The sequence below is a fragment of the Musca vetustissima genome, unplaced genomic scaffold, assembly GCF_032173495.1.
Source record: "Musca vetustissima isolate MV318-11 ecotype Yass unplaced genomic scaffold, APGP_CSIRO_Mvet_v1 utg16282, whole genome shotgun sequence".
Lineage (NCBI taxonomy): Eukaryota > Metazoa > Arthropoda > Insecta > Diptera > Muscidae > Musca > Musca vetustissima.
The window spans coordinates 12,594-25,186 of NW_026875941.1; positions in this window are offsets into that span (position 1 = coordinate 12,594).

Below are 12,593 nucleotides of genomic sequence, written 5' to 3' on the forward strand. Positions count from 1 at the left end.
AACCTCTGCATAATAAGGAAATAACAATGAACAGTTTTTTGCTGACCCGATCTCTATAATCCATGGCCAAAAAAAATTAGCAAAAAATATAACATCCCCAACAAAGTCATTATGAACATCTGTTGGCCAATAATCAAATGGATGTTAGTTCAAAACACATTCAAATATTGACTTGTTATCGAAAGTCAAATACAAAATAATTGTAGTTTTCTTCTTCTTACAATTATTGTTATTATATGCCATAAAAATGTTATAAAGAATTTGTTACATTATTACATTTGTAATTTGAGAATGAAATTTTGGCAATGATTCCAAAACTGAAGTACATACTCATATGGATGTAAGTATGTACTTACATAGTTCGAAAAAATCAATTTTGCATTTTTTGTTTTAGATTTACGATTTATTGTATAGAATTGCTGAATATTACAAATGCACACAAATATTTACATGATTTTACAATCATCAACGAGTTGTTGATTGGTCAGCAATGATGGTTATTATAGTTGGGGTTAGTTTGAATCAAGTAAAACCAGTAAGGGAAGTAGTTAAGTCGCACTGGGCCGACTATATGATACCCTTCACCACTTTGGGTATATTGTACATATGTATCCTTACAATTGCATGTCAATGTTACCTCGAAGGAACATGCCCATGCCTCTTTGCAACCTTTGCTAAATTTATTTCATTCGTTCAGATTTCGAGTCGTCTGTGTACCATGGAACAAATTTATGGAAAACGATTTATGGCAAAATTGATATCCGCTAATCAGTACGCCGCACTGTTAAAAATGTAATTTCTGATACCCGATCGAAATGCATATGGCTATGGCTTCATCTGCACTAATTTTTAACAACACATCATTCTAGACTCAATACAGTACGCTGTGCCAATCTGAACCGATTTTTCCGAAACTCATCACAAATCATTCTAGGCTCAATTCAGTACGCTATGCCGAATTTCGTGCAAATCGAAAGATCTATAGGTACTTTGGTGCACTATTAACCTAAAATCGGACGAAAATATATATAGGAGCCATATCGAAATCTGTACCGATTTTCCCGAAAATCACCACTAATCATTCTCGACTCAATTCAGTACGCTATGCAAAATTTCGTGCTAATCGAATGATACATAGGGACTTTGGTTCACTATTTACCTAAAATCGGACGAAAATATATATGGGAGCTATATCTAAATCTGAACCGATTTTCACGAAACTTAGCTCACACCATTCCCGACTCAATTCAGTGCGCTATGCCAAATTTCGTGCAACACTAAAAATATATAGGCACGTTGGCACACCATTTACATTAAATCGGGAGCATCTAAATCTGAACCAATTTTTCCCAATTTCAATAGGGTTCGTTTCAATGAACGTTTCAAGGACCTTAGGGAAGCCGTAATTTATAAAAAATTATCAAGGACCTTAGAGAAGACGTGAATTTTTTAAATATATTTTTCAAGTACCCCCAAAGGCGTGTTTTTTAAAGAAATATTTTTTCAATGATTCTGCAGCGACAACCGTGACTGGGCCATGTTGTGAGAATGAATGAGGATACCCAAGCTCAAAGGGTATATAAAATCGTGCCAACAGATGGTTCCGCAGAAGGGGAAGGTCACGAATTCGATGGAGAGATCAAGTGTAAGACAACATTTCGAAATATGGTATTTCCATTGGGAAAAAACTGCACACAAAACCAAAGCTTCTGGAAATCTTTTTTTAGCTCAGCTTATGAAACAAATGTCCTGTCTGGAACCAGCTAAGTAAGTTAGATTTTTTCAATAACCTTACAACGGTTTGCGTTTTTATAAAAACATGTTTTCAATGACTATAAAGAAGGTACAGATTACTTAGAAATATTTCTTATGGACCTAGGCCTTTTATCAAAATATTTATTCAATGATATTAGCGAAGTCAATATTTTTGAAGGACCCACATAGGCCTAATTTTTTCAAAAGAAATATGGTACTGTAATGTGGTATTTATATTTAAATTTCCAGTCTGTGGTGAAGGGTATCAAAAACCGTTGGCACACCATTTACATTATCCATATCTAAATCTGAACCGATTTTTCCCAATTTCAATATGATTTGCGCTTGGACCATATAAATGACCTGTGCCAAATTTCATCCAATTGTAATCAAAAATACGACCTGTACTTTGTTTACAATTTAACATGGACATCGACTTAACAAGTGATTCTAAGCATATTCTCAAAAGTAACTATGTGCCTATCTCGTTTCCTTTTACCTGACATAATACCCTGTATCACAGTGTGGTGAAGGGTATAAAAACCGAACTGGACCAATTAAATCGAAAATGTCCCCAGATTAACCCCAGTAGCTAAGCGTATTGCTATAATCCATATAAAAGTGAAGCTCTTATCAGTCTTATTTGGTCCTACAGACCAAAGACATATTTAACGAGCGCCTAGAAACATCATATAACCGCTGCCCTGACCATGACATTAAAATTCTGCTAGGAGATTTTAATGCAAAAATCGGAAAGGAAAATATGTTTGGCCCCATGAAGAAAAATCCAACAGCGGCATGAGGTGGATTGACTTCGTGACAGCAAAACAATATGGTAGTTAGCAGTACCAGATTCAAGTATCTCGATATACACAAAGCCATCTGGATTTCTTCGGATCAAGCAACGTAACATTAAATTGATCATGTTGTGATAGGTGGAAGGCATTCATCCAGTGTTTTAGATGTTTGATCTATCCGAGGAGCGAATATCGATTCGGACCATTACCTTGTAGTAGCCAAGATTCGCACTAGTCTTAATGTAGTAGCAAAGTTGCGATCTAACAGAACACGGAAAATCGACATCGAAAAGCTGCAAACACAACAAGTAGCCTACTCCACATTTTGCAAAGTAGGCTTCCATTACCAAACGAGGATTCAGAGAAGGTGACAGATTGTCATGTGATCTTTTTAACATCCTGCTGAAAAAGGCCAGCCTGCAGGATACCACCTTTGAACAAATTGAGAAGGAGTCTGGCAGTAAATGACGAGAAGACCAAGCTGGTGGTATCAACGCACAAGACGTTCAGTAGACTCGGACCAACTGTGGAACTGCAGCTTCGAGGTAGTCAACGATTTTATATACCTTGGTACCGCCATAAATAAAACTAATGATGTCGGAGAAGGACAGTGTTGGCCAACAGATACTACTACCGTCTAAGTAAGCAGTTTAGAAACAAAGTCACCTCCCGTCAGACCAAACTCACACTTTACAAGACGCTGATACTACCCGTGCTGTTATATGGATCGGAAGCAGGGGTACTTACGCAAGCAGATGAGACAGCTCTTGGAATGTTTGAGAGAAAAATTCTCCGAAAGATCTATGGACCGATCTGCGAATGTCGAATGAACCATGAGTTGTAGCAGCTATTCTCGGACATCGGCATTGTTAGGCATATCGAGATGCAGCGACTACGTTAGGTAAATCATGTTCTGAGAATGGGTGAAGATGCTCCAGCTCAAGAGGAATATAAAAGCGAAGCAGCTGATGGTTTCCCCCAAAAGGGAAGGCCACGAATTAGATGGAACGATCAAGTGGAAGACATAATTGCCAAAAATAGCCTTTCAAACTGGAAAAACTGTGCAAAAAACCGACGCGCCTGGAAAGCTTTTTTATGCTTATGGAACGAAAGTTCTGTCACAAATCAGCTAATAAGCATTCAGTAGCCCCCCTGCGAACGTCCCAACAAAAATAGAATGACTTGTGTTAAGTTTCATTGAAATCGGATCACAAATATATTCTATATATAATTCCATCCGATTTGAGGTAAATGGTACATAGAACTCCCAGGGTTTGTCCGATTTAGGCGACATTTGGCATGTTGTATTTAACTGGGTCTAGTATAAAGTGTGTTATGTTTCACTGAAATCTTATCATATATAGATATAGTTCCCATATACTTTGACGCTAGATCTGATTCACCAAATACCCTATATTTGTCCAATTTCGAATCAAAACTAGTTGAGTTTCATTTGTCCTGGCAGACAGTTTACAATGTGGATCAATTTTTTGACGTGGGCCTCCTTACAGGAGTCTCTATCGATTTCAGATATTTTGAATGTTCACCACAATGTAGAGGCTATACAAATTTGGGCGGGGAAATAAATTGCCCAGTATACCAAAGGCGTGTCTAGAACCACCATTTCGTGGGCTCGCCAACTCTGGGTGCCATAAATATTTACAATACCATCACGGCATAGTTATGTAGGTTATAATGATGTAGCAAAAATCTTGGTAAGGATTAAATGGAAAATCCGAAACTCACAGCAGGCGATTGCTCCCGAGGATATCACCTACCTTCCTTCCACTTCCTCGGAAGCAGATAACTGCTAAACCAGCAAAGAATATAAAGAGCTTCCGGTCATCTGGCATAAGTAGAGAGCCGAGCAATTCGAGTGTTCTGAGAAAACATCGACAGATGGCAACAAAGCTGGCTCAAGTGTTGAAAATGCGAGAACAGCCTCGATATCTTTCTCAAAGTCAATAGCCAAATCCAGCATGTACGTAAGAGGAAAATTACAGTAGACACTGATAAGGAACCACCATAGTCGAACTGTGCTACGCAGTGATCGGCAACAAAAGTACATCAAGCAAGTCCCATGAAGATAGAAACAAGTATTTTGTCCCCACGAAAGCATGGCGATACACCTACATAAATCAACTGAACAGATGATAGGACATCGAGTTCAAAACAGACTGATGGGTTCAAGTTCTTCTCTTCTACGATAACAATACACAGCTGGTTTTACTTGCTTTTGTTTAGCAACAAAAAAGAAAAGTTTCAGTTGGTGTCGTGTTGCTGGCAGATATATACCCTCAGCTTACAGTTCGCGGAAGCTTACGGACTTACTGTTTAAATTTATAATTTTTCAAAAGTGACTAAATCTATATTTAATATAAGTATTAAGGTCTGGCATGCTGAGACCACACTAGATACACCATTCGCTTTATACAAAGTGGATCTAAATGGTTACCCCGTCCGATTCACATGAAACTTACAATTTCTTAAAATGTTGAACCATTGTCGGTAGAGGTACCAGAAGAAGTGGTCCGAGGGTTCCATCTTCCAACTTAATCTATTGTAAACGTATTACGATTTGGAAATTCCGTTAGTTTCATATGAGATACTAGGTACTAGAAGGAGTGGACCAATAAGTCCCATCTATATACATTGTGAATGTGTTTGGTTAAAATTTTAGACTATTCTATATTTTTTATAAATCGGATGCTCTGTTCCCATGATCAATTTTTAAATTTAATTTACAGCAAAATGTATGACCATTTTGTGGCTGCAATACCAGAAATATTGTAGCTATATTACCCATCATCAGCATAATTTTTCCTATCCAATAATTTTATTTGAAAATTGTGTGTTCCGTTGAAATACCAAATAGCAACACAAAAATATCATAACCAAACATGTTTACAATTTCAATAAATTGCTTAAGGATATAGCTAACCGTATACATTGCATTTGCATTTCCCTAATGAATGAAATTTATACGGAAAATTTGTTACGATTCTCGAATGTTAGGTTACGATGATACATGAATTATAAAATGATTGTAAGTAAAACTATCTATGGAATTGCTGTGGAATTTTTTTCTAGGAAAATATGCAATAGTATGCTAACAATCAGACACACACACACACATTAGTGAAACTTCCAGTAATCAAATGTGGAAATTCTTGGTACTGATGTTGGTGGTTAAAGTTGTCATCCATATCATGTAATAATTTTGCATTTTCTACTTGACATGAAACAAAAAATAATAATGGATATAGAAATATATGCATGTGTAATTTCAAATGAAAATGATATTCAAGAGAATTTTGACATTCAATACCATAAACATAAATTAATTGGGTGTACGAGAAATAAAAATGTTATTTTTATGGTGAAAAGGGAATACTGTAGCTTCGCTTTGATCATTTAAATTATTAATAACACTGTGCGACAAATTTGAATTTTTTTGATAATTACCGGGAAATTTCAACAGATTATGAAAGAGGGGCTAAAAAAAGAAGACACGTGTATCGGCGTTTTGAAAGTTTACGTCGGGAGGTAACCAAAAAAGGCGGGGCAATATTCCCCCTTTTCAAGAATTTTGATCATTTTCGAATTATGATTTCTTGAAATCCTTGCATTTTAGGTATATAGTGTCTTCGGCAATATTACTGTTAAAATATCAAGGAATATTTTGGTATGCAACTTTAACCCTCAATCGACTCATTAAAGGGGTCTTTTCGGTCCCCTTTTCCAGGAGTGATTGAAAACTCATTCAAAACGAGGTTAAAGCTGCTCAGAATATTCAACTGAAATGTTCGCCATAAAGTTTTACCATAAGTCTCAGAATAGACTAAAACTCAAAAATCAGCCTAAACGTCAAAAATCTTAAAAAACAAAAACTCATTTAGGGTTAGGGTTAGAATAAAATATTCTACGTCAAAATCCACTTCAAGTCTCAGAATAAACTATATATTTATATTCAATAGTTTTTAGGAAATATACATAATAAAATTATATATAATAACAACAATTTGTTTGCAGACGTCAGTTAATTTTATACTGAAAATTTCTTAAAAACTATTTAATATAAATATATAGTTTATTCTGAGACTTTAAGTGGATTTTGACGTAGAATATTTTATTCTTTGACATGAAATACCCAGAATTTAGTTTCATGTTACTTTCATGCACTTTTTCGAAAAAAAAAATACTGGGAAATGTCTTTGAAAAAAATATAATAACATTTTTCATTTTTGGTTCAAAATGTATGACTATATATTCAGTATATACATTATATATACAGATTTCTCTTGTTCAGTGACTTATGCTAAAAATTGATAGAGAACATTTTTGTTCCTTATACTATCCTTCTAAAACGACATCTTGTGGGAAAAAATGGTAAAAACTAGTAATAAGTACGAAATGAGTTTTTGTTTTTTAAGATTTTTGACGTTTAGGCTGATTTTTGAGTTTTAGTCTATTCTGAGACTCATAGTAAAACTTTACGGCGAACATTTCTGTAGAATATTCTGAGCAGATTTAACCCCGTTTTGAATGAGTTTTCAATCACTCCTGGAAAAGGGAGCCGAAAAGACCCCTGTAATGAGTCGGTTGAGGGTTAAAGTTGCAGACCAAAATATTCCTCGATATTTTATTAGTAATATTGCCGAAGACACTATATACCTAAAATGCAAGGATTCAAGAAATCATAATTCGAAAATGATCAAAATTCTTGAAAAGGGGGAATATTGCCCCGCCCTTTTTTGGTTACCTCCCGACGTAAACTTTCAAAACGCCGATACACGTGTCTTCTTTTTTTAGTCCCTCTTTAATAATCTGTTGGAATTTCGCCGTAATTATTTTTCGTGTTGCATAGTGTAATATACAATTTCAAATTTTATTCTAATATAAAATTTGTAAGGAAAGGACACTAGCTGGACAAAGTAGCCTATATTATACCCTACAATATGTTCGTAATATGTTGTATCTGCATTTGTCTTGAGTGACAATTACGTTCATTTTTATACCATTCCCCACACAGTGGTACAGGGTATTATGTCTTTGTGCATATGTTTGTAACAGGCAAAAGGAAGCGAGATAGACACATGGTTCCTTTGAGAATATGCATAGAATCACTTTTTAAGTCGATTTATGCATATCCGTCCCTCCGTCCGTCCACCTGTCTGTCCATGTTAATCGGTCCAGATTTGTATATAGCTCCCATATATATTTTCGTCCGATTAATGTATATGGTGTACCAAAGTCCCTATATATCTTTCGATTAGCACGAAATTGGAACAACATACTGAATTAGGTCTAGAATGATCGGTTCAGATTTAGAAAATCGATTCAGATTTAGATATAGCTGCCATATATATTTTCGTCCGATTTAATGTATATGGTGTACCAAAGGCCCTATATATCTTTCGAATTGCACGAAATTTGGCATATCGTACCGAAATTTGTCTAGAATGACGGTTGTTAGATTTCGTGAAAATCGGTTAAGGTTTAGATATAGTTCCTATATATATTTTCGACCGATTTTAGGTAAATAGTGCACCAAAGTCCCTATATATCCTTCGATTTGCCTGAAATTTGGCATAGCGTACTGAATTGAATCTTGAATGATGAGTGGTAAGTTTCGGAAAAATCGGTTCAGATTTCGATATAACTTCCACATATTCATATATATTCCTCGGATTTTACTTAAGGGAACCCCACCCCATACCAATGCTTGTTAAGGTTTGTAACTTTGCACATATATATTTGAAGATTTAAAAGAGAAGAAAAATAATTTACAAAAAAATTTTTGTTATTGTTTTGTTGTTGTTTTTTGTAATTAAAGAAAAGTCCTTATTTTTGATGGCGGGCATGATACTCCTCACTGGAACATCGGAATCCGAAAATTTCAACGGTGTTAGAAAGAGTACATGTCTGGCTCTCGTATGAACTAGGATTATTGACTTCGCTCTAAAATTAACCAAATGGTGGATCTTTGAAAAAATATTTTTAGAAAATTGCCGATTTTTGACCAAAAACCGAGTTAAAAAATAAGGAAGATCTTCACCGATTGGCTTTATCCTAGTTCATACGAGAGCTATACACTCACAGAGAATCATGTAAATTTGGAATCGATTGGGTTATTAGTTTTTGAGTTATCGTGCCCGCCATTCGCAAAAGAGAAAAACGCGTTTAAAGTTTGAAAAACCCTTTAGCCGTCACTTGATGCTGACAAAAAAATCGGCTATATTTTCAAGAGTTTTTGAGATTTTCACTTGAAAATTTGTAGGGACATTCTTGAATTAAATAAAATAGGGACATTGATTCGAATTAAATAAAAAAAATTACCCCGAGAATTCCTAATGTTTTTCCGATTAACATATTGCACAACGTATCAAATTGAGACTTGAATGATTTATTGCGTTTGGTTGAAATTGGTGCAGATGCAGCCATAGCTTCCATATGTATTTCGAAGCAGTGTCTGATTGAAATTAAATTATTAACAGTACGGCGTAGTGATTAGCGGATATCAATTTTGCTATAAATCGTTTTCAATAAATTTGTTCCATGGTACACAGACGTCTTTATATCTGTCCGAATGAAATTAAATTTATCATCGGTTGCAGAAGGACATTAGTATGTTACTTCGGAGGACATTGACATGCAAACGTAAGGATACATATGTAGAATATACCCAAAGTGGTGAAGAGTGGCATATAGTCGGCCCAGTCCGATTTTGCTACTTTCCTTACTGGCTAATTGCCACCTATCTGGCTAATTGCCACCTACTAATATACAAACATAATGAAAATGATTAATTACATTTTATTATTGTAATATTACATTTCATGTATACGACATCCAAGAGTCAAGAATGAAGGACACATTACAGATCTCTCCCCCCAAAAGTAGACCTTTTTTATGTGACAACAAAGCCTTAAACACTAATTATTGTCAAATAAATAAATAAATAACAACCCCTAAAAAGGCTTTATTAAAACTTTATTAAAATTAAAATGTTCTCCAAAGCCAACAAACAAACAGAATAAACTGCAAGGATCAAAAAGGATTAAGTAATGTAATAAATTGTAATTAAATAATAATTGTGTCATTTTGTGACACAGTGATGTTGATGGAATTTCGTTTGAGAACAAACATTTGAAGGTTACGTTACGGCACACAAAATGGAAAATTGAGAATAAAACGTAATCTAAACCATGTCAGCCCTCTTTAAAAAAAAAACGAAAATGCGATTTTTTTTAATTTACTGGGCCTATTTGACACGCAAAATATTTGCAGATCTTCACCAAAATGGTTATGGACATTGGTCGAGCAGTAACCCTTCCGTGTGTACAAATTCGTTACTTTCTGAGCAAAATTGTGGCCTCCTTGCCGACCAGTAGCACAGATGAAAATAAAATTGTCAATTTGACCCCCTCAAATATTAACTGACCAGTACCAAAAACAAATTGATTAGATATTACAATTCACAGACGTATAGGCGAACTGACACACATATCTAACAAGATTCAGCTAGTCGAAATAAATAATCCAAAAATGCGTGTCTAGAAGCGGCATCTCGTGGGCTTACCAACTCTTGGTGCCATAAATATTTATATTACCCTCACGGTATATCTATGTTGGTTATAATGATATGACAAAGAAAAACCTGGCTAGGTTTAAACGGAAAATCGGAAACTCAAAGCAGGCGATTGCTCCCAAGGATATCACTTACCTTCCCTCCACTTCCTCGGAAGCAGAAAACTGCTAAACCTGCAAAAGAGTATAAAGAGCTTCCGGTCATCTGGCATAAATAGAGAGCAGAGCAATTACAGAGTTCTGAGAACACATCGACAAATGGCAACAAAGCCTCGATATCTTGCACAAAGTCTAGGAATCCTAATAAGCGCATCAGCAAACAGGGGTAAGGAATCACCATAGACGACCTCTGCTACAACAAAAGTACATCAGGTAAACTTAGGAGGGCGATTCATAATGTGGTAAAATACATAGACAAAAGTAATGTCTTGCATCAACGTATCCATAATCAACTATCTGATTATTCAGTCAGACGATTGGAGTACACAACAGACTGACGGTATCCAGTTCTTCGTTCTACGAAGCAATACACTGCTTGTGAATACTTGGGGAATTTCCTCAGGAAGACAAGACTTCCATATCAAGCTTTCAATATTGGAAATGAAGGATCATATATAGCAACGAGTTGAAAGTGTCCACAGGAGCAGGTCCTACGACAGCCGATCCGTCCACAAACGATACTGTTTTTGCAACTTTTCGACTTAAAGCTCCTGCAAATTTGTTACTATAAACGATAGTCGTTACACGTGATATGATGTAAAATAACAGAAGTTTTAATTCGGCTTCCGGATACCATCATTGTAAAAAATTTCGTCTATATATTAGAGACTACAAACGGATAATTGATAATCCGATAAAACCAAATTTGAGCCAGACCGAAACCCTGAAGCAAAAGTCGTTACGTTATTTGAAACTCTGATATCGGACAGAGACTCATGTACAAATGGAGCTCTAGGAAAAATGTCCTTTAGACGGTACTGGGAATTGTCGTATATGAACCGAGGTCTACAATTGGACTTCCCTCACCAGATAGGTGGAGATTCAAAATCCAGTCTAGGAACATAGCAAATTTGCTATAAAAACTAATTAGCCTTTAAAACTCTCTCGAAACACGGTCTAGTACGTATGATATCAGTACGGGATATGTAGAGGCTATAGGTAATGAGAACATCACTAAACTCCAAGCATTATTGCGCGAGCTGACGTCTTTGTAATAACGACAGGACTTAAAAGAGAGGCTTTAAAGAGAGACAGGACTTAAAAGAGAGATAATACCAAACAAATCGTATTGCTTAACAAAAGGGATATTAAAAGAATGACAGGTATTTTCATAAGCTTGGCTGCTATGAAAAACAACGTTTACAGATTAATAAACAGCTTACAGGCAACTTGTGATTAAATACCCTTCTGCTCAAGCTAACCTAAAGACTATACAAACAGCAAGCCTACATCTATTTGCATTGTTTAGGAAATATTAATTTGGGGAAACATAAATCAATTATTTTAAATAATTATGGTCGATTTTTAGTTTCGGGGCGATGTTACGTCTGCTAACGTTCCGCCCAACTTCGATCATTTCTCCTGCCTACCTGCACGAGGGGCATAACAAAAATTCCTGAACGTAAATTACGAAACCAAAATTGCACATAATTGGCTGTTACAGTATCAGAACCATAAAACCATTCACAATTTTAGCCCCTTGGCTTCCAATTTCGGCTTTGTCAAAAAACAAATTAAAATGTACCGAATTTTCTCTTTGTTCACCTCCATTTTTTACACCCTGTAACTCACTTACTGTCTTACTTACTTGGCTCTGATGGTTCTTTAAAAAATCCACGCCTTGGCTCTGATGGTTCTTTAAAAAATCCACGCCTTGGCTCTGATGGTTCTTTAAAAAATCCACGCCTTGGCTCTGATGGTTCTTTAAAAAATCCACGCCTTGGCTCTGATGGTTCTTTAAAAAATCCACGCCTTGGCTCTGATGGTTCTTTAAAAAATCCACGCCTTGGCTCTGATGGTTCTTTAAAAAATCCACGCCTTGGCTCTGATGGTTCTTTAAAAAATCCACGCCTTGGCTCTGATGGTTCTTTAAAAAATCCACGCCTTGGCTCTGATGGTTCTTTAAAAAATCCACGCCTTGGCTCTGATGGTTCTTTAAAAAATCCACGCCTTGGCTCTGATGGTTCTTTAAAAAATCCACGCCTTGGCTCTGATGGTTCTTTAAAAAATCCACGCCTTGGCTCTGATGGTTTAAAAAATCCACGCCTTGGCTCTGATGGTTCTTTAAAAAATCCACGCCTTGGCTCTGATGGTTCTTTAAAAAATCCACGCCTTGGCTCTGATGGTTCTTTAAAAAATCCACGCCTTGGCTCTGATGGTTCTTTAAAAAATCCACGCCTTGGCTCTGATGGTTCTTTAAAAAATCCACGCCTTGGCTCTGATGGTTCTTTA